Here is a 24015-nt window from a genome sequence, read left to right on the forward strand (position 1 = left end):
CTCATGTGTCTGAATACACCTACAATGTACTCATATAAATGAAATAAGTAAATCTTAAAAGACTTAGGGATGTGGTAAAAAAATGGGCTAAATTCCATGTTCTTAACTGAGAAAATGGGAAAGACTGATTAAACAAACCAAAAAAAAAACCTAGCAACACCACCTGGCACCCTAGAAATTGAGGCAAGAAGATTCTGAGTTCAAGGCTAGTCTGGGCTGGAGAATGAGACCTCAGAGTAAGCAAGTTTAAAAAAATTAATAATAAAGAAATACCAAAATAATAAACAGGTATATCCCTTCGCAACTAAGACCAAAATAAAGTTCATATTGTTGTTCCACCTATAGGGTTGCAGATCCCTTCAGCTCCTTGGGTACTTTCTCTAGCTCTTCCATTGGGGGCCCTGTGATCCATCCAATAGCTGACTGTGAGCATCCACTTCTGTGTTTGCTAGGCCCTGGCATAAAAAGTTTGGAGCTGAGACGAAAGGATGGACCATCTAGAGACTGCCATACCAGGGGATCCATCCCATAATCAGCCTCCAAACGATGACACCATTGCATACACTAGCAAGATTTTGCTGAAAGGACCCTGATATAGCTGTCTCTTGTGAGGCTTTAGGATTCTATTCTCTAAGTTGGAGAATTTTTTTTTATTATTTTTTTTTTTTTGCTGTTGTTAATTTATTCAGCCCCATGAATTGAGGCACAGATATGACAAGTGTGGTCTTGGATATGGACATATATTTATGGATTTAATCTACAATGACTCAACAAATCCTTTATTCTCTTACAGAATCTTTGGGAGACCTGAGCTACTTCCAACCCAAAGGACTGGGCTCCAGGATTTGCAAACATCAGCTGTCAGCTCCTTGCCTAGCCCAAGGAATCCTTTGCCACAATGTCCTGTGTGCACTATAAATTTTCCTCTAAACTCAGCTACAACACCATCACCTTTGATGGGCTCCATATCTCCCTCTTCTACTTAAAGAAGCAGATTATGGGGAGAGAAAAGCTGAAAACTGCCAATAGTGATCTGCAGATCACCAATGCAGAGACGGAAGAAGAATATACTGATGATAATGCGCTCATCCCTAAGAATTCATCTGTGATTGTCAGAAGAATTCCTGTTGTAGGTGTGAAGTCTAAAAGCAAGACATATCAAATGAGTCACACTAAACCAGTAATGGGAACTACAAAAGCAGTTAATGACTCTTCTGCATCTATTTCTCTGGCCCAGCTTATAAAGACTGCCAATCTGACTGAGGCCAATGCTTCTGAGGAAGACAAAATTAAAGCAATGATGATACAATCTGGCCGTTTATATAACCCAATCGATGACATGAAGAAAACTCCAGTAGGCTTACCACCTCCATCTTACACCTGCTTTCGTTGTGGTAAACCTGGTCATTATATTAATAATTGCCCAACAAATGGGAATAAGAACTTTGAATCTCGTCCTAGGATCAGAAAGAGCACTGGAATTCCTACAAGTTTTATGATGGAAGTGAAAGATCCTAATATGAAAGGTGCAATGCTTACAAAAACTGGGCAATATGCAATACCGACTATAAATGCAGAGGCCTATGCAATTGGGAAGAAAGAGAAACCACCCTTCTTACCAGAGGAACCATCATCATCATCTTCAGAAGAAGCTGATCCTGTCCCAGATGAGCTCTTGTGCCTCATCTGCAAAGACACTATGACTGATGCTGCTATCATCCCCTGCTGTGGAAACAGTTACTGTGATGACTGTATAAGAACAGCACTTCTGGAGTCAGATGAACATACATGTCCAACATGTCATCAAAATGATGTTTCTCCTGATGCTTTAGTTGCCAACAAGGTTTTACGACAGGCTGTTAATAACTTTAAAAATCAAACTGACTATACAAAGAGACTCGGAAAACAGGTAACTCCGTCCCCACCCCCACCATCTCCACCAAGTGCACTCATTCAGCAGAACCTGCAGCCTCCTATGAAATCTCCCACATCAAGACAGCAGGATCCTCTGAAGATTCCAGTGACATCGTCCTCAGCTCACCCAACTACTTCTGTAACCTCATTAGCTTCAAAGTCATCTTCCTTGGCTCCTTCTGTGCCTGGAAAGCCATCTTCTGCCCCAGCTCCCGTGCCTGATACAACTGCAAGAGTATCTATATCAGACCATTCAGAAAAATCAGATGGACCCTTTCGGGATTCAGATAACAAATTATTACCAGCTGCCACCCTTACATCAGAACATTCAAAGGAAGCCTCTTCAATTGCTGTTACTGCTCTTGTGGAAGAAAAGCGTGGCCAGGTGCCAGTCCTTGAAACTCCACCTTTGTTGGGACAGTCATTATTACATGAACAGTTTATCCCCACAACTGGTCCAGTAAGAATAAATGCTGCTCATCCAAGTGGTGGTCAACCAGGTTGGGAACATTCCAACAAGCTTGGGAAGCTAGTTTCTCCACCACAGCAAATGAGAAGTGAAGAGAGACGCTGTTACCGAGGAATAAAACGTGGGCGAGTCTACACTGAACCATCACAGAGCAGTCAAGGCCCACCACGACCAGCAACTCCAGTCTTTATGCCTATTCCACCACCTCTTTTGCAACCGTCTCCTCCACATATGCTTCCTCTTCCTCCAGGTGTACCTGCCCCACGGTTTCCTCCTCGGTTTCCTCCTGGCCAGCCTCCACCAGCAGGATATAGTGTCTCTCCTCCAGGATTCCCACCAGCTCCTGCCAATATATCAACAGCTTGGGTTCCATCAGGAGTTCACACTGCCCATTCAAATACCATCCCCACAACACAAGCACCTCTTTTATCCAGGGAAGAATTCTATAGAGAGCAAAAACGACTAAAGGAAGAGTCTAAATTTCCCTATAGTGGGTCATCTTATTCAAGAAGTTCATACACTGACTCAAAGTCAAGGTCTGGCTCAACACATTCAAGCTCTTACTCTCAGTCCTTCAGCAGCTCACACTCTCACTCTTCTTCACAATCATCCCCATCTTCCAGAAGAGGCAGAGGCAAGATCTGCAGTGACCGTTCATGGTCCAGATCTCATGGATATCACAGATCTATGTCAAAGTCCTCTCCCTATAGAGGATATCACTCAAGGTCCAGATCTCCTCCAGCATTTAGGGGACAGTCTCCCACTAAACTCGATGTACCTCAAGAAGAGATAGAACGCTACCAGGAATGGGAGAGGAAATACTACCAGTGGTATGAGACTAGGCAAAGGGCAAGAAGTAGGAACACAACCTAGACCCTAGGCCAATAGAGAGGACTTTTCTTCAGAGACTCTTACCTCCTAATATCAGTAATTCACCCTTCACAGGAGGGCACAGAGACTATGCTGCTGGACAAAGTCATAGAAATAGAAATCTAGGTGGCAACTATCCAGTAAAGCTTTCAACAAGAGACAGTCACATTCCAAAAGATAATCCAAAATCGACAGAGAAGAAGAGTCAAAATGTTCCTGTAGACAGCAAAGGAAACAAGAATATGTTGGACATCAGTGGGAGGAGAGGCCCTTGGGGCTGTACTGTCATAGAGACAGGAGGAGGGGTGGTAAGACAGTGGGTTCCTGGAGGGGAGACCTGGAAAGGGGAATGCATTTGAAATGTAAATAAAGTAAATACCCAATTCCAGCACCTGTTTTCCTGTGTTTGTCTGTATTTCTTTCCATGAGTTATTGATAATCCTCCTAAAGCACTCTACTATATACATGAGATAGGATTTTTAGACAGATTCTGGTTTTCCAGGTGTGTGGATGTATTCAGGGCTTGCTGTGGTGGGAGAACTGGGTTCTGATGATGCCCATGTATTTTGGCTTCTGTTGCTTACTTTCTTGACCTTGCCTTTTACCACATGGATATCCCTGGTGTTTGTTGGTCTGTGTGACTGTCTGGGGTCCACCTCTTTTGTCCCTGGGTTGCTTCAGGTCTCCTGGTTGGACCACAACCCTGGCTGTAGCAGACCACTTGTGGGGCCTTCCAACTGGGGACTCCACACAGGGACAGAGAAGCTGTTGATCTGTTGCCCTGGCTGCAGTAGATCTCCTGGGAGGTCTTCAGACTATTGGGTCTTCAGTGGAGCAGTCAAGCTGTTGTCCAACTGCTGTGAATTCAGCTAATCCTCAACTGCTCTGAGTGCAGGGGGTCCTCAGCAGTTCAACTGCTCCGAGGTCCCTCTAGGATGGGTCTGTATATGGTGTCTTCACAAGAGTAGACTATAGACAATGCTTATAGGATCCCATGTGAGTTCTTGGAACCAAACAGGTCCTTAGCAAGAGTGGTAAGTGTGCTTACTGCTGAGCCATCTCAGCCCCAGGGTTCAATGAAGAGCCACTGGAAGGACCAGCACAGAAGAGAACACAGTAAGTCACAGATCAGCAAAGCTAGTGAGTCTATTCGGTGAGCAGAAAAGCGTATTGCAATGTGTGAGAAGGATTATGGGAAGGATCTTACCTAAGAGCCACAGGAATTTATGTGAGGCTGATATATGACCTGGATGACTTATGCTGATACCCATGGATGTCAGCTGCTAAGTGACAGAAACCAATCAAAACAACTAGAAGGGGCCAATTCTCTTTTCTGGAACCCTTTATTCCTTAACTAGCTATCCTGTTTCAATGCAGTGTCAATTTATGACTTTAGCTTTTAGTATGCCGAGCTTCCTGTCTTCCCTTTTCTCCTCTGAGACACTCTCATGTAGCAGGCTAGACTCAACTTAGCTAGCTGAGGCTGATAGAGGGTGCCTAGGATGACTACTCTTGGTTATCAACTTGATTACATCAACTCCATTAACTAAATTGAGGGCACACCTGGGAGGAATTTTTACATTGAACTTGAAGTAGGAAAATACACTTCAAATTTTTTTTTTGTAATTTTATTTTAATATTTTTTGAATTACGTATTTATTTTCCTCAATTACATTTCCAATGGTATCCCAAAAGTCCCCCCTACCCTACCCACCTATTCCCACTTTTTGGCCCTGGCGTTCCCTGTACTGGGGCATATAAAGTTTGTGTGTCCAATGGGCCTCTCTTTCCAGTGATGGCCGACTAGGCCATCTTTTGATACATATGCAGCTAGACTCAAGAGCTCTGGGGTACTGGTTCGTTCATAATGTTGTTGCACCTACGGGGTGGCAGATCTCTTTAGCACCTTGGACACTTTCTCTAGCTCCTCCATTGGGGGCCCTGTGATCCATCCAATAGCTGACTGTGAGCATCCACTTATGTGTTTGCCTGGCCCTGGCCTAGTCTCACAAGAGACAGCTGTATCAGGGTCACCTGAATTGTTGATCTTAGCCATTCTTACTGGTGTGAGATGGAATCTCAGGGTTGTTTTGATTTGCATTTCTCTGATGATTAAGGATGCTGAAACATTTTTCAGGTGCTTCTCAGCCATTCGGTATTCCTCAGGTGAGAATTCTTTGTTTAGCTCTGAGCCCCATTTTTAAAATGGGGTTATTTGATTTTCTGCAGTCCACCTTCTTGTGTTCTTTATATATATTGGATATTAGTCCCCTATCTGATTTAGGATTGGTAAAGATCCTTTCCCAATCTGTCTGTGGCCTTTTTGTCTTGTTGACAGTGTCTTTTGACTAGCTGAAGCTTTGCAGTTTCATGAGGTCCTATTTGTCAATACTCGATCTTACAGCACAAGCCATTGCTGTTCTATTCAGGAATTTTTCCCCTGTGCCCATATCTTCGAAGCTTTTCCCCACTTTCTCCTCTATAAGTTTCAGTGTCTCTGGTTTTATGTGGAGTTCCTTGATCCACTTAGATTTGACCTTAGTACAAGGAGATAGGGATGGATCCATTCATATTCTTCTACATGATAACCACCAGTTGTGCCAGCACCATTTGTTGAAAATGCTGTCTTTCTTCCACCGGATGGTTTTAGCTCCCTGGTCGAAGATCAAGTGACCTTAGGTGTGTGGGTTCATCTCTGGGTCTTCAATTCTATTCCATTGGTCTACTTGTCTGTCGCTATAACAGTACCATGCAGTTTTTCTCACAATTGCTCTGTAGTACAGCTTTAGGTCAGGCATGGTGATTCCACCAGAGGTTCTTTTATCCTTGAGAAGAGTTTTTGCTATCCTTGGTTTTTTGTTATTCCAGATGAATCTGCCGATTGCTCTTTCTAGTTCGTTGAAGAATTGAGTTGGAATTTTGACGGGGATTACATTGAATCTGTAGATTGCTTTTGGCAAGATAGCCATTTTTACAATATTGATCCTGCCAATCCATGAGCATGGGAGATCTTTCCATCTTCTTAGATCTTCTTTGATTTCTTTCATCAGAGACTTGAAGTTCTTTTCATACAGATCTTTCACTTCCTTAGTTAGAGTCACGCCCTGATATTTTATATTATTTGTGACTATTGAGAAGGGTGTTGTTTCCCTAATTTCTTCCTCAGCCTGTTTATTCTTTGTGTAGAGAAAGGCCATTGACTTGTTTGAGTTAATTTTATATCCAGCTACTTCACCGAAGCTGTTTATCAGGTTTAGGAGTTCTCTGGTGGAAATTTTAGGGTCACTGATATATACTATCATATCATCTGCAAAAAGTGATATTTTGACTTCATCTTTTCCAATTTGTATCCCCTTGACCTCCTTTTGTTGTCGAATTGCTCTGGCTAGGACTTTGAGTACAATGTTGAAGAGGTAGGGAGAAAGTGGGATGCCTTGTCTAGTCCCTGATTTTAGTGGGATTGCTTCCAGCTTCTCACCATTTACTTTGATGTTGGCTACTGGTTTGCTCTAGATTGCTTTTATCATGTTTAGGTAAGGGCCTTGACTTCCTGATCTTTCCAAGACTTTTATCATGAATGGGTGTTGGATCATGTCTAATGCTTTTTCCGCATCTAAGGAGATGATCCTGTGGTTTTTGATTTTGAGTTTGCTTATATAATGGATTACGTGGATGGATTTCCGTATATTAAACCATCCCTGCATCCCTGGAATAAAACCTACTTGGTCAGGATGGATGATGGTTTTAATGTGTTCTTGGATTCGGTTAGCTAGAATTTTATTGAGTATTTCTGCATCGATATTCATAAGGGAAATTGGTCTGAAGTTCTCTATCTCTGTTGGATCTTTCTGTGGTTTAGGTATCAGAGTAATTGTGGCTTCATAGAATGAGTTGGGTAGAGTACCTTCTACTTCTATTTTGTGGACTAGATTGTGCAGAACTGGAATTAGGTCTTCTTTGAAGGTCTGATAGAACTCTGCACTAAACCCATCTGGTCCTGGGCTTTTTTTGGCTGGGAGACTATTAATGACTGCTTCTATTTCTTTAGGGGATATGGGACTGTTTAGATCGTTAACTTGATCCTGATTTAACTTTGGTACCTGGTATCTGTCTAGAAATTTGTCCATTTCGTCCAGGTTTTCCAGTTTTCTTGAGTATAGCCTTTTGTAGAAGGATCTGATGGTGTTTTGGATTTCTTCAGGATCTGTTGTTATGTCTCCCTTTTCATTTCTGATTTTGTTAATTAGGATGCTGTCCCTGTGCCCGCTAGTGAGTCTAGCTAAGGGTTTATCTATCTTGTTGATTTTCTCAAAGAACCAGCTCCTCCTTTGGTTGATTCTTTGAACAGTTCTTCTTGTTTCCACTTGGTTGATTTCACCCCTGAGTTTGATTATTTCCTGCCTACTACTCCTCTTGGGTGAATTTGCATCCTTTTTTTCTAGGTGTGTTGTCATCCTTTTTTTCTAGGTGTGTTGTCAAGCTGCTAGTATGTGCTCCTCTCTCTAGTTTCTTTTGGGAGGCACTCAGAGCTTTGAGTTTCCCTCTTAGAAATGCTTTCATTGTGTCCCATAGGTTTGGGCATGTTGTGGCTTCATTTTCATTAAACTCTAATAAGCCTTTAATTTCTTTCTTTATTCCTTCCTTGACCAAGGTATCACTGAGAAGAGTGTTGTTCATTTTCCACGTGAATGTTGGCTTTCTACTATTTATGTTGTTATTGAAGATCATCCTTAGTCCATGGTGGTCTGATAGGATTCATGGGACAATTTAAATATTTCTGTATCTGTTGTGGCCTGTTTTGTGACCAATTATATGGTCAATTTTGGAGAAGGTCCCGTGAGGTGCTGAGTAGAAGGTATATCCTTTGGTTTTAGGACAAAATGTTCTGTAGATATCTGTTAAGTCCATTTGTTTCATCACTTCTGTTAGTTTCACCGTGTCCCTGTTTAGTTTCTGTTTCCACGATGTGTCCATTGATGAAAGTGGTGTGTTGAAGTCTCCCACCATTATCGTGTGCGGTACAATGTGTGCTTGGAGCTTTACTAAAGTGTCTCTAATGAATGTGGTTGCCCTTGCATTTGGAGCATAGATATTCAGAATTGAGAGTTCCTCTTGGAGGATTTTGTAATTTTCATTTTATTTATTTCATGTGCATTGGTGATTTGCCTGTATCAATGTCTGTTGTGAGAGTGTCTGATTCTTCTGGAATTGAAGATATAGAGGGTTGATGATTGTGAGCTGCCTTGTAGTTGCTGTAATTGAAGCCAGGCCCGCTGGAAGAACAGTCAAGTGATTTAACTACAGAGTCGTGTCTTCCATGCGTTTAATCCTCATCTTGAGATAAGAAGACACACCCTTATTTTAGGCCACACCCTCTGCACGTAACCTAAATAAATAGGACATGGAAGAAGGAAACTTTTGCATTTTGCTCTTGGTTGGCTGGCAAGTGTGTTCCTTCTCTGGCATCAGAGCCTATTTCTTCGGGATTACAGCTTTTACTGAAGACCAGCTGAGATACTGACAGAGAAACTTTGGATTCTTGGACTTTCCATTCAGACATCTCTGGATTAGCTGGAGAATATCCTGTAAGTAATTCTAAAAAATGCTGTGCTCATGTGTGTATGTGTGTGTGTGTGTTGGTGGGGTGGCTGTGGGTGGAGAGAGAGACACAGAGAGAGGGAGAGAGAGAGAGAGAGAGAGAGAGAGAGAGAGAGAGAGAGAGAGAGAGAGAGAGAGAGAGAGAGAGAGAAAGATTCATAATATAAGTTCTGTTACTCTAGAGAACCCTCACTCATACAATGACTTTTACCTTGCATTGAATTTCCACTGGGAAGTACTTATATTTGATACCTTGTCCAATGTATTAGGGGTCAGGTGGGAATATGCCCATGGTTTCTTCCATGCTAAACAAGCAATCTACCAATGGAAGGAATTACACAGAAAGCCCTAAATTAGTGTTTAGTGTTTCTAAAAATGTGAAAATGAACATCGTCTTTATTTTATATAAATCATAAAATATAGATACTAAGACAATTCAAGTCTAGAGTCATTGAGATGGCTCTGCATGTTGGCACTTGTTGCTAAGTTTGATACCCATGGTATAAAGCTAGAACCAGGTCGACCTATGAAACCAGAATATCCTACTGAGTGCATGCTTCCCAGAGACACAAATTCTTCCTCTGATTAGATTGTGACAGCATCAGGGTGGGGCTCATGGATCAGCTGTTGGATTTGGTAAAGGAATTAACTCTGGTATGTAGAGAGAGGATTGAATCAGCCATGTAGCTGAGTGAATCTGCCATCTAGTTGAGTGAATCTCAGCTTTTCCTTTAAGAGTTTCATAGATACTTTTACCAAAGACTCCTCCATCTTACCAAAGATGAACTACTTCCTTCCTCTGCAACTCTACTGTCCTGTTTAAATCAAAGGTTTTGGTTTTGGGGTTTTTTGCTTGTTGGTGTTGGTTTGGTTTGGTTTGGTTTGCTTTGCTTTGGTTTGGTTTTGTTGAGACAGGGTCTCACTCTGTAGCTATGGTTGGTCAAAAAGGCTAAAAGAATGCTCTGGAATTCACCAAGATCAGCCTGCCTATGCCTCTCAACTACATACCTGACATTCACCCAAGTTTTTAAGAAAAACCCTGAAGTGGATGATAGAGCAAGAAATTTTGAATTACCAAAGAAAAGAAGGAGAAATTAGTCACTTATAAAAATTAATCTATAAGTGACTAAAGCTGTGTTTCTGTCTCTGGGGTTATGCCTGATGGTTACTTAACATTGCCACAGTATTACTATAGATCAAAATGTACCTACAATGTCAAGATACTCTTTAAGAATTAGGAATTTCAGGGGATAGAGAGATGGATCAGCAGTTAAGAGCACTGATTGCTCTTCCAAAGGTCCTGAGTTTGATTCCCAGCAATCACACGGTTGCTCACAACCATCTTTAATAGGATCTGATGCTCTCTTCTCATGTGTCTGAATACACCTACAATGTACTCATATAAATGAAATAAGTAAATCTTAAAAGACTTAGGGATGTGGTAAAAAAAAATGGGCTAAATTCCATGTTCTTAACTGAGAAAATGGGAAAGACCAATTAAACAAAAAAAAAAACCTAGCAACACCACCTGGCACCCTAGAAATTGAGGCAAGAAGATTCTGAGTTCAAGGCTAGTCTGGGCTGGAGAATGAGACCTCAGAATAAGCAAGTTTAAAAAAATTAATAATAAAGAAATACCAAAATAATAAACAGGTATATCCCTTCGCAACTAAGACCAAAATAAAGTTCATATTGTTGTTCCACCTATAGGGTTGCAGATCCCTTCAGCTCCTTGGGTACTTTCTCTAGCTCTTCCATTGGGGGCCCTGTGATCCATCCAATAGCTGACTGTGAGCATCCACTTCTGTGTTTGCTAGGCCCTGGCATAAAAAGTTTGGAGCTGAGACGAAAGGATGGACCATCTAGAGACTGCCATACCAGGGGATCCATCCCATAATCAGCCTCCAAACGATGACACCATTGCATACACTAGCAAGATTTTGCTGAAAGGACCCTGATATAGCTGTCTCTTGTGAGGCTTTAGGATTCTATTCTCTAAGTTGGAGAATTTTTTTTTATTTTTTATTTTTTTTTTTTTTTTTGCTGTTGTTAATTTATTCAGCCCCATGAATTGAGGCACAGATATGACAAGTGTGGTCTTGGATATGGACATATATTGATGGATTTAATCTACAATGACTCAACAAATCCTTTATTCTCTTACAGAATCTTTGGGAGACCTGAGCTACTTCCAACCCAAAGGACTGGGCTCCAGGATTTGCAAACATCAGCTGTCAGCTCCTTGCCTAGCCCAAGGAATCCTTTGCCACAATGTCCTGTGTGCACTATAAATTTTCCTCTAAACTCAGCTACAACACCATCACCTTTGATGGGCTCCATATCTCCCTCTTCTACTTAAAGAAGCAGATTATGGGGAGAGAAAAGCTGAAAACTGCCAATAGTGATCTGCAGATCACCAATGCAGAGACGGAAGAAGAATATACTGATGATAATGCGCTCATCCCTAAGAATTCATCTGTGATTGTCAGAAGAATTCCTGTTGTAGGTGTGAAGTCTAAAAGCAAGACATATCAAATGAGTCACACTAAACCAGTAATGGGAACTACAAAAGCAGTTAATGACTCTTCTGCATCTATTTCTCTGGCCCAGCTTATAAAGACTGCCAATCTGACTGAGGCCAATGCTTCTGAGGAAGACAAAATTAAAGCAATGATGATACAATCTGGCCGTTTATATAACCCAATCGATGACATGAAGAAAACTCCAGTAGGCTTACCACCTTCATCTTACACCTGCTTTCGTTGTGGTAAACCTGGTCATTATATTAATAATTGCCCAACAAATGGGAATAAGAACTTTGAATCTCGTCCTAGGATCAGAAAGAGCACTGGAATTCCTACAAGTTTTATGATGGAAGTGAAAGATCCTAATATGAAAGGTGCAATGCTTACAAAAACTGGGCAATATGCAATACCGACTATAAATGCAGAGGCCTATGCAATTGGGAAGAAAGAGAAACCACCCTTCTTACCAGAGGAACCATCATCATCATCTTCAGAAGAAGCTGATCCTGTCCCAGATGAGCTCTTGTGCCTCATCTGCAAAGACACTATGACTGATGCTGCTATCATCCCCTGCTGTGGAAACAGTTACTGTGATGACTGTATAAGAACAGCACTTCTGGAGTCAGATGAACATACATGTCCAACATGTCATCAAAATGATGTTTCTCCTGATGCTTTAGTTGCCAACAAGGTTTTACGACAGGCTGTTAATAACTTTAAAAATCAAACTGACTATACAAAGAGACTCGGAAAACAGGTAACTCCGTCCCCACCCCCACCATCTCCACCAAGTGCACTCATTCAGCAGAACCTGCAGCCTCCTATGAAATCTCCCACATCAAGACAGCAGGATCCTCTGAAGATTCCAGTGACATCGTCCTCAGCTCACCCAACTACTTCTGTAACCTCATTAGCTTCAAAGTCATCTTCCTTGGCTCCTTCTGTGCCTGGAAAGCCATCTTCTGCCCCAGCTCCCGTGCCTGATACAACTGCAAGAGTATCTATATCAGACCATTCAGAAAAATCAGATGGACCCTTTCGGGATTCAGATAACAAATTATTACCAGCTGCCACCCTTACATCAGAACATTCAAAGGAAGCCTCTTCAATTGCTGTTACTGCTCTTGTGGAAGAAAAGCGTGGCCAGGTGCCAGTCCTTGAAACTCCACCTTTGTTGGGACAGTCATTATTACATGAACAGTTTATCCCCACAACTGGTCCAGTAAGAATAAATGCTGCTCATCCAAGTGGTGGTCAACCAGGTTGGGAACATTCCAACAAGCTTGGGAAGCTAGTTTCTCCACCACAGCAAATGAGAAGTGAAGAGAGACGCTGTTACCGAGGAATAAAACGTGGGCGAGGCTACACTGAACCATCACAGAGCAGTCAAGGCCCACCACGACCAGCAACTCCAGTCTTTATGCCTATTCCACCACCTCTTTTGCAACCGTCTCCTCCACATATGCTTCCTCTTCCTCCAGGTGTACCTGCCCCACGGTTTCCTCCTCGGTTTCCTCCTGGCCAGCCTCCACCAGCAGGATATAGTGTCTCTCCTCCAGGATTCCCACCAGCTCCTGCCAATATATCAACAGCTTGGGTTCCATCAGGAGTTCACACTGCCCATTCAAATACCATCCCCACAACACAAGCACCTCTTTTATCCAGGGAAGAATTCTATAGAGAGCAAAAACGACTAAAGGAAGAGTCTAAATTTCCCTATAGTGGGTCATCTTATTCAAGAAGTTCATACACTGACTCAAAGTCAAGGTCTGGCTCAACACATTCAAGCTCTTACTCTCAGTCCTTCAGCAGCTCACACTCTCACTCTTCTTCACAATCATCCCCATCTTCCAGAAGAGGCAGAGGCAAGATCTGCAGTGACCGTTCATGGTCCAGATCTCATGGATATCACAGATCTATGTCAAAGTCCTCTCCCTATAGAGGATATCACTCAAGGTCCAGATCTCCTCCAGCATTTAGGGGACAGTCTCCCACTAAACTCGATGTACCTCAAGAAGAGATAGAACGCTACCAGGAATGGGAGAGGAAATACTACCAGTGGTATGAGACTAGGCAAAGGGCAAGAAGTAGGAACACAACCTAGACCCTAGGCCAATAGAGAGGACTTTTCTTCAGAGACTCTTACCTCCTAATATCAGTAATTCACCCTTCACAGGAGGGCACAGAGACTATGCTGCTGGACAAAGTCATAGAAATAGAAATCTAGGTGGCAACTATCCAGTAAAGCTTTCAACAAGAGACAGTCACATTCCAAAAGATAATCCAAAATCGACAGAGAAGAAGAGTCAAAATGTTCCTGTAGACAGCAAAGGAAACAAGAATATGTTGGACATCAGTGGGAGGAGAGGCCCTTGGGGCTGTACTGTCATAGAGACAGGAGGAGGGGTGGTAAGACAGTGGGTTCCTGGAGGGGAGACCTGGAAAGGGGAATGCATTTGAAATGTAAATAAAGTAAATACCCAATTCCAGCACCTGTTTTCCTGTGTTTGTCTGTATTTCTTTCCATGAGTTATTGATAATCCTCCTAAAGCACTCTACTATATACATGAGATAGGATTTTTAGACAGATTCTGGTTTTCCAGGTGTGTGGATGTATTCAGGGCTTGCTGTGGTGGGAGAACTGGGTTCTGATGATGCCCATGTATTTTGGCTTCTGTTGCTTACTTTCTTGACCTTGCCTTTTACCACATGGATATCCCTGGTGTTTGTTGGTCTGTGTGACTGTCTGGGGTCCACCTCTTTTGTCCCTGGGTTGCTTCAGGTCTCCTGGTTGGACCACAACCCTGGCTGTAGCAGACCACTTGTGGGGCCTTCCAACTGGGGACTCCACACAGGGACAGAGAAGCTGTTGATCTGTTGCCCTGGCTGCAGTAGATCTCCTGGGAGGTCTTCAGACTATTGGGTCTTCAGTGGAGCAGTCAAGCTGTTGTCCAACTGCTGTGAATTCAGCTAATCCTCAACTGCTCTGAGTGCAGGGGGTCCTCAGCAGTTCAACTGCTCCGAGGTCCCTCTAGGATGGGTCTGTATATGGTGTCTTCACAAGAGTAGACTATAGACAATGCTTATAGGATCCCATGTGAGTTCTTGGAACCAAACAGGTCCTTAGCAAGAGTGGTAAGTGTGCTTACTGCTGAGCCATCTCAGCCCCAGGGTTCAATGAAGAGCCACTGGAAGGACCAGCACAGAAGAGAACACAGTAAGTCACAGATCAGCAAAGCTAGTGAGTCTATTCGGTGAGCAGAAAAGCGTATTGCAATGTGTGAGAAGGATTATGGGAAGGATCTTACCTAAGAGCCACAGGAATTTATGTGAGGCTGATATATGACCTGGATGACTTATGCTGATACCCATGGATGTCAGCTGCTAAGTGACAGAAACCAATCAAAACAACTAGAAGGGGCCAATTCTCTTTTCTGGAACCCTTTATTCCTTAACTAGCTATCCTGTTTCAATGCAGTGTCAATTTATGACTTTAGCTTTTAGTATGCTGAGCTTCCTGTCTTCCCTTTTCTCCTCTGAGACACTCTCATGTAGCAGGCTAGACTCAACTTAGCTAGCTGAGGCTGATAGAGGGTGCCTAGGATGACTACTCTTGGTTATCAACTTGATTACATCAACTCCATTAACTAAATTGAGGGCACACCTGGGAGGAATTTTTACATTGAACTTGAAGTAGGAAAATACACTTCAAATTTTTTTTTTGTAATTTTATTTTAATATTTTTTGAATTACGTATTTATTTTCCTCAATTACATTTCCAATGGTATCCCAAAAGTCCCCCCTACCCTACCCACCTATTCCCACTTTTTGGCCCTGGCGTTCCCTGTACTGGGGCATATAAAGTTTGTGTGTCCAATGGGCCTCTCTTTCCAGTGATGGCCGACTAGGCCATCTTTTGATACATATGCAGCTAGACTCAAGAGCTCTGGGGTACTGGTTCGTTCATAATGTTGTTGCACCTACGGGGTGGCAGATCTCTTTAGCACCTTGGACACTTTCTCTAGCTCCTCCATTGGGGGCCCTGTGATCCATCCAATAGCTGACTGTGAGCATCCACTTATGTGTTTGCCTGGCCCTGGCCTAGTCTCACAAGAGACAGCTGTATCAGGGTCACCTGAATTGTTGATCTTAGCCATTCTTACTGGTGTGAGATGGAATCTCAGGGTTGTTTTGATTTGCATTTCTCTGATGATTAAGGATGCTGAAACATTTTTCAGGTGCTTCTCAGCCATTCGGTATTCCTCAGGTGAGAATTCTTTGTTTAGCTCTGAGCCCCATTTTTAAAATGGGGTTATTTGATTTTCTGCAGTCCACCTTCTTGTGTTCTTTATATATATTGGATATTAGTCCCCTATCTGATTTAGGATTGGTAAAGATCCTTTCCCAATCTGTCTGTGGCCTTTTTGTCTTGTTGACAGTGTCTTTTGACTAGCTGAAGCTTTGCAGTTTCATGAGGTCCTATTTGTCAATACTCGATCTTACAGCACAAGCCATTGCTGTTCTATTCAGGAATTTTTCCCCTGTGCCCATATCTTCGAAGCTTTTCCCCACTTTCTCCTCTATAAGTTTCAGTGTCTCTGGTTTTATGTGGAGTTCCTTGATCCACTTAGATTTGACCTTAGTACAAGGAGATAGGGATGGATCCATTCATATTCTTCTACATGATAACCACCAGTTGTGCCAGCACCATTTGTTGAAAATGCTGTCTTTCTTCCACCGGATGGTTTTAGCTCCCTGGTCGAAGATCAAGTGACCTTAGGTGTGTGGGTTCATCTCTGGGTCTTCAATTCTATTCCATTGGTCTACTTGTCTGTCGCTATAACAGTACCATGCAGTTTTTCTCACAATTGCTCTGTAGTACAGCTTTAGGTCAGGCATGGTGATTCCACCAGAGGTTCTTTTATCCTTGAGAAGAGTTTTTGCTATCCTTGGTTTTTTGTTATTCCAGATGAATCTGCCGATTGCTCTTTCTAGTTCGTTGAAGAATTGAGTTGGAATTTTGACGGGGATTACATTGAATCTGTAGATTGCTTTTGGCAAGATAGCCATTTTTACAATATTGATCCTGCCAATCCATGAGCATGGGAGATCTTTCCATCTTCTTAGATCTTCTTTGATTTCTTTCATCAGAGACTTGAAGTTCTTTTCATACAGATCTTTCACTTCCTTAGTTAGAGTCACGCCCTGATATTTTATATTATTTGTGACTATTGAGAAGGGTGTTGTTTCCCTAATTTCTTCCTCAGCCTGTTTATTCTTTGTGTAGAGAAAGGCCATTGACTTGTTTGAGTTAATTTTATATCCAGCTACTTCACCGAAGCTGTTTATCAGGTTTAGGAGTTCTCTGGTGGAAATTTTAGGGTCACTGATATATACTATCATATCATCTGCAAAAAGTGATATTTTGACTTCATCTTTTCCAATTTGTATCCCCTTGACCTCCTTTTGTTGTCGAATTGCTCTGGCTAGGACTTTGAGTACAATGTTGAAGAGGTAGGGAGAAAGTGGGATGCCTTGTCTAGTCCCTGATTTTAGTGGGATTGCTTCCAGCTTCTCACCATTTACTTTGATGTTGGCTACTGGTTTGCTCTAGATTGCTTTTATCATGTTTAGGTAAGGGCCTTGACTTCCTGATCTTTCCAAGACTTTTATCATGAATGGGTGTTGGATCATGTCTAATGCTTTTTCCGCATCTAAGGAGATGATCCTGTGGTTTTTGATTTTGAGTTTGCTTATATAATGGATTACGTGGATGGATTTCCGTATATTAAACCATCCCTGCATCCCTGGAATAAAACCTACTTGGTCAGGATGGATGATGGTTTTAATGTGTTCTTGGATTCGGTTAGCTAGAATTTTATTGAGTATTTCTGCATCGATATTCATAAGGGAAATTGGTCTGAAGTTCTCTATCTCTGTTGGATCTTTCTGTGGTTTAGGTATCAGAGTAATTGTGGCTTCATAGAATGAGTTGGGTAGAGTACCTTCTACTTCTATTTTGTGGACTAGATTGTGCAGAACTGGAATTAGGTCTTCTTTGAAGGTCTGATAGAACTCTGCACTAAACCCATCTGGTCCTGGGCTTTTTTTGGCTGGGAGACTATTAATGACTGCTTCTATTTCTTTAGGGGATATGGGACTGTTTAGATCGTTAACTTGATCCTGATTTAACTTTGGTACCTGGTATCTGTCTAGAAATTTGTCCATTTCGTCCAGGTTTTCCAGTTTTCTTGAGTATAGCCTTTTGTAGAAGGATCTGATGGTGTTTTGGATTTCTTCAGGATCTGTTGTTATGTCTCCCTTTTCATTTCTGATTTTGTTAATTAGGATGCTGTCCCTGTGCCCGCTAGTGAGTCTAGCTAAGGGTTTATCTATCTTGTTGATTTTCTCAAAGAACCAGCTCCTCCTTTGGTTGATTCTTTGAACAGTTCTTCTTGTTTCCACTTGGTTGATTTCACCCCTGAGTTTGATTATTTCCTGCCTACTACTCCTCTTGGGTGAATTTGCATCCTTTTTTTCTAGGTGTGTTGTCATCCTTTTTTTCTAGGTGTGTTGTCAAGCTGCTAGTATGTGCTCCTCTCTCTAGTTTCTTTTGGGAGGCACTCAGAGCTTTGAGTTTCCCTCTTAGAAATGCTTTCATTGTGTCCCATAGGTTTGGGCATGTTGTGGCTTCATTTTCATTAAACTCTAATAAGCCTTTAATTTCTTTCTTTATTCCTTCCTTGACCAAGGTATCACTGAGAAGAGTGTTGTTCATTTTCCACGTGAATGTTGGCTTTCTACTATTTATGTTGTTATTGAAGATCATCCTTAGTCCATGGTGGTCTGATAGGATTCATGGGACAATTTAAATATTTCTGTATCTGTTGTGGCCTGTTTTGTGACCAATTATATGGTCAATTTTGGAGAAGGTCCCGTGAGGTGCTGAGTAGAAGGTATATCCTTTGGTTTTAGGACAAAATGTTCTGTAGATATCTGTTAAGTCCATTTGTTTCATCACTTCTGTTAGTTTCACCGTGTCCCTGTTTAGTTTCTGTTTCCACGATGTGTCCATTGATGAAAGTGGTGTGTTGAAGTCTCCCACCATTATCGTGTGCGGTACAATGTGTGCTTGGAGCTTTACTAAAGTGTCTCTAATGAATGTGGTTGCCCTTGCATTTGGAGCATAGATATTCAGAATTGAGAGTTCCTCTTGGAGGATTTTGTAATTTTCATTTTATTTATTTCATGTGCATTGGTGATTTGCCTGTATCAATGTCTGTTGTGAGAGTGTCTGATTCTTCTGGAATTGAAGATATAGAGGGTTGATGATTGTGAGCTGCCTTGTAGTTGCTGGGAATTGAAGCCAGGCCCGCTGGAAGAACAGTCAAGTGATTTAACTACAGAGTCGTGTCTTCCATGCGTTTAATCCTCATCTTGAGATAAGAAGACACACCCTTATTTTAGGCCACACCCTCTGCACGTAACCTAAATAAATAGGACATGGAAGAAGGAAACTTTTGCATTTTGCTCTTGGTTGGCTGGCAAGTGTGTTCCTTCTCTGGCATCAGAGCCTATTTCTTCGGGATTACAGCTTTTACTGAAGACCAGCTGAGATACTGACAGAGAAACTTTGGATTCTTGGACTTTCCATTCAGACATCTCTGGATTAGCTGGAGAATATCCTGTAAGTAATTCTAAAAAATGCTGTGCTCATGTGTGTATGTGTGTGTGTGTGTTGGTGGGGTGGCTGTGGGTGGAGAGAGAGACACAGAGAGAGGGAGAGAGAGAGAGAGAGAGAGAGAGAGAGAGAGAGAGAGAGAGAGAGAGAGAGAGAGAGAGAGAGAAAGATTCATAATATAATTTCTGTTACTCTAGAGAACCCTCACTCATACAATGACTTTTACCTTGCATTGAATTTCCACTGGGAAGTACTTATATTTGATACCTTGTCCAATGTATTAGGGGTCAGGTGGGAATATGCCCATGGTTTCTTCCATGCTAAACAAGCAATCTACCAATGGAAGGAATTACACAGAAAGCCCTAAATTAGTGTTTAGTGTTTCTAAAAATGTGAAAATGAACATCATCTTTATTTTATATAAATCATAAAATATAGATACTAAGACAATTCAAGTCTAGAGTCATTGAGATGGCTCTGCATGTTGGCACTTGTTGCTAAGTTTGATACCCATGGTATAAAGCTAGAACCAGGTCGACCTATGAAACCAGAATATCCTACTGAATGCATGCTTCCCAGAGACACAAATTCTTCCTCTGATTAGATTGTGACAGCATCAGGGTGGGGCTCATGGATCAGCTGTTGGATTTGGTAAAGGAATTAACTCTGGTATGTAGAGAGAGGATTGAATCAGCCATGTAGCTGAGTGAATCTGCCATCTAGTTGAGTGAATCTCAGCTTTTCCTTTAAGAGTTTCATAGATACTTTTACCAAAGACTCCTCCATCTTACCAAAGATGAACTACTTCCTTCCTCTGCAACTCTACTGTCCTGTTTAAATCAAAGGTTTTGGTTTTGGGGTTTTTTGCTTGTTGGTGTTGGTTTGGTTTGGTTTGCTTTGCTTTGCTTTGGTTTGGTTTTGTTGAGACAGGGTCTCACTCTGTAGCTATGGTTGGTCAAAAAGGCTAAAAGAATGCTCTGGAATTCACCAAGATCAGCCTGCCTATGCCTCTCAAGTACATACCTGACATTCACCCAAGTTTTTAAGAAAAAACCCTGAAGTGGATGATAGAGCAAGAAATTTTGAATTACCAAAGAAAAGAAGGAGAAATTAGTCACTTATAAAAATTAATCTATAAGTGACTAAAGCTGTGTTTCTGTCTCTGGGGTTATGCCTGATGGTTACTTAACATTGCCACAGTATTACTATAGATCAAAATGTACCTACAATGTCAAGATACTCTTTAAGAATTAGGAATGTCAGGGGATAGAGAGATGGATCAGCAGTTAAGAGCACTGATTGCTCTTCCAAAGGTCCTGAGTTTGATTCCCAGCAATCACACGGTTGCTCACAACCATCTTTAATAGGATCTGATGCTCTCTTCTCATGTGTCTGAATACACCTACAATGTACTCATATAAATGAAATAAGTAAATCTTAAAAGACTTAGGGATGTGGTAAAAAAATGGGCTAAATTCCATGTTCTTAACTGAGAAAATGGGAAAGACCAATTAAACAAACAAACAAAAAAAAAAACCTAGCAACACCACCTGGCACCCTAGAAATTGAGGCAAGAAGATTCTGAGTTCAAGGCTAGTCTGGGCTGGAGAATGAGACCTCAGAATAAGCAAGTTTAAAAAAATTAATAATAAAGAAATACCAAAATAATAAACAGGTATATCCCTTCGCAACTAAGACCAAAATAAAGTTCATATTGTTGTTCCACCTATAGGGTTGCAGATCCCTTCAGCTCCTTGGGTACTTTCTCTAGCTCTTCCATTGGGGGCCCTGTGATCCATCCAATAGCTGACTGTGAGCATCCACTTCTGTGTTTGCTAGGCCCTGGCATAAAAAGTTTGGAGCTGAGACGAAAGGATGGACCATCTAGAGACTGCCATACCAGGGGATCCATCCCATAATCAGCCTCCAAACGATGACACCATTGCATACACTAGCAAGATTTTGCTGAAAGGACCCTGATATAGCTGTCTCTTGTGAGGCTTTAGGATTCTATTCTCTAAGTTGGAGAATTTTTTTTTTTATTTTTTTTTTATTTTGCTGTTGTTAATTTATTCAGCCCCATGAATTGAGGCACAGATATGACAAGTGTGGTCTTGGATATGGACATATATTTATGGATTTAATCTACAATGACTCAACAAATCCTTTATTCTCTTACAGAATCTTTGGGAGACCTGAGCTACTTCCAACCCAAAGGACTGGGCTCCAGGATTTGCAAACATCAGCTGTCAGCTCCTTGCCTAGCCCAAGGAATCCTTTGCCACAATGTCCTGTGTGCACTATAAATTTTCCTCTAAACTCAGCTACAACACCATCACCTTTGATGGGCTCCATATCTCCCTCTTCTACTTAAAGAAGCAGATTATGGGGAGAGAAAAGCTGAAAACTGCCAATAGTGATCTGCAGATCACCAATGCAGAGACGGAAGAAGAATATACTGATGATAATGCGCTCATCCCTAAGAATTCATCTGTGATTGTCAGAAGAATTCCTGTTGTAGGTGTGAAGTCTAAAAGCAAGACATATCAAATGAGTCACACTAAACCAGTAATGGGAACTACAAAAGCAGTTAATGACTCTTCTGCATCTATTTCTCTGGCCCAGCTTATAAAGACTGCCAATCTGACTGAGGCCAATGCTTCTGAGGAAGACAAAATTAAAGCAATGATGATACAATCTGGCCGTTTATATAACCCAATCGATGACATGAAGAAAACTCCAGTAGGCTTACCACCTCCATCTTACACCTGCTTTCGTTGTGGTAAACCTGGTCATTATATTAATAATTGCCCAACAAATGGGAATAAGAACTTTGAATCTCGTCCTAGGATCAGAAAGAGCACTGGAATTCCTACAAGTTTTATGATGGAAGTGAAAGATCCTAATATGAAAGGTGCAATGCTTACAAAAACTGGGCAATATGCAATACCGACTATAAATGCAGAGGCCTATGCAATTGGGAAGAAAGAGAAACCACCCTTCTTACCAGAGGAACCATCATCATCATCTTAAGAAGAAGCTGATCCTGTCCCAGATGAGCTCTTGTGCCTCATCTGCAAAGACACTATGACTGATGCTGCTATCATCCCCTGCTGTGGAAACAGTTACTGTGATGACTGTATAAGAACAGCACTTCTGGAGTCAGATGAACATACATGTCCAACATGTCATCAAAATGATGTTTCTCCTGATGCTTTAGTTGCCAACAAGGTTTTACGACAGGCTGTTAATAACTTTAAAAATCAAACTGACTATACAAAGAGACTCGGAAAACAGGTAACTCCGTCCCCACCCCCACCATCTCCACCAAGTGCACTCATTCAGCAGAACCTGCAGCCTCCTATGAAATCTCCCACATCAAGACAGCAGGATCCTCTGAAGATTCCAGTGACATCGTCCTCAGCTCACCCAACTACTTCTGTAACCTCATTAGCTTCAAAGTCATCTTCCTTGGCTCCTTCTGTGCCTGGAAAGCCATCTTCTGCCCCAGCTCCCGTGCCTGATACAACTGCAAGAGTATCTATATCAGACCATTCAGAAAAATCAGATGGACCCTTTCGGGATTCAGATAACAAATTATTACCAGCTGCCACCCTTACATCAGAACATTCAAAGGAAGCCTCTTCAATTGCTGTTACTGCTCTTGTGGAAGAAAAGCGTGGCCAGGTGCCAGTCCTTGAAACTCCACCTTTGTTGGGACAGTCGTTATTACATGAACAGTTTATCCCCACAACTGGTCCAGTAAGAATAAATGCTGCTCATCCAAGTGGTGGTCAACCAGGTTGGGAACATTCCAACAAGCTTGGGAAGCTAGATTCTCCACCACAGCAAATGAGAAGTGAAGAGAGACGCTGTTACCGAGGAATAAAACGTGGGCGAGGCTACACTGAACCATCACAGAGCAGTCAAGGCCCACCACGACCAGCAACTCCAGTCTTTATGCCTATTCCACCACCTCTTTTGCAACCGTCTCCTCCACATATGCTTCCTCTTCCTCCAGGTGTACCTGCCCCACGGTTTCCTCCTCGGTTTCCTCCTGGCCAGCCTCCACCAGCAGGATATAGTGTCTCTCCTCCAGGATTCCCACCAGCTCCTGCCAATATATCAACAGCTTGGGTTCCATCAGGAGTTCACACTGCCCATTCAAATACCATCCCCACAACACAAGCACCTCTTTTATCCAGGGAAGAATTCTATAGAGAGCAAAAACGACTAAAGGAAGAGTCTAAATTTCCCTATAGTGGGTCATCTTATTCAAGAAGTTCATACACTGACTCAAAGTCAAGGTCTGGCTCAACACATTCAAGCTCTTACTCTCAGTCCTTCAGCAGCTCACACTCTCACTCTTCTTCACAATCATCCCCATCTTCCAGAAGAGGCAGAGGCAAGATCTGCAGTGACCGTTCATGGTCCAGATCTCATGGATATCACAGATCTATGTCAAAGTCCTCTCCCTATAGAGGATATCACTCAAGGTCCAGATCTCCTCCAGCATTTAGGGGACAGTCTCCCACTAAACTCGATGTACCTCAAGAAGAGATAGAACGCTACCAGGAATGGGAGAGGAAATACTACCAGTGGTATGAGACTAGGCAAAGGGCAAGAAGTAGGAACACAACCTAGACCCTAGGCCAATAGAGAGGACTTTTCTTCAGAGACTCTTACCTCCTAATATCAGTAATTCACCCTTCACAGGAGGGCACAGAGACTATGCTGCTGGACAAAGTCATAGAAATAGAAATCTAGGTGGCAACTATCCAGTAAAGCTTTCAACAAGAGACAGTCACATTCCAAAAGATAATCCAAAATCGACAGAGAAGAAGAGTCAAAATGTTCCTGTAGACAGCAAAGGAAACAAGAATATGTTGGACATCAGTGGGAGGAGAGGCCCTTGGGGCTGTACTGTCATAGAGACAGGAGGAGGGGTGGTAAGGTAG

General features: G+C 42.1%; 3 pseudogenes; all 3 read left to right on the forward strand.

Moving 5' to 3' along the window:
* The first annotated feature begins 898 nt into the window (after positions 1 to 898).
* On the forward strand, positions 899 to 11035 carry LOC147003240 (E3 ubiquitin-protein ligase RBBP6 pseudogene; annotated as a pseudogene).
* An 87-nt stretch (positions 11036 to 11122) lies between these two features.
* On the forward strand, positions 11123 to 21256 carry LOC147003241 (E3 ubiquitin-protein ligase RBBP6 pseudogene; annotated as a pseudogene).
* Positions 21257 to 21343: 87 nt separating this feature from the next.
* LOC147003242 (E3 ubiquitin-protein ligase RBBP6 pseudogene) lies at positions 21344 to 24015 on the forward strand (annotated as a pseudogene).

The sequence above is a fragment of the Mus caroli genome, unplaced genomic scaffold, assembly GCF_978045245.1.
Source record: "Mus caroli unplaced genomic scaffold, Mus_caroli_1 scaffold_8, whole genome shotgun sequence".
NCBI classification, from domain to species: Eukaryota; Metazoa; Chordata; class Mammalia; order Rodentia; family Muridae; genus Mus; species Mus caroli.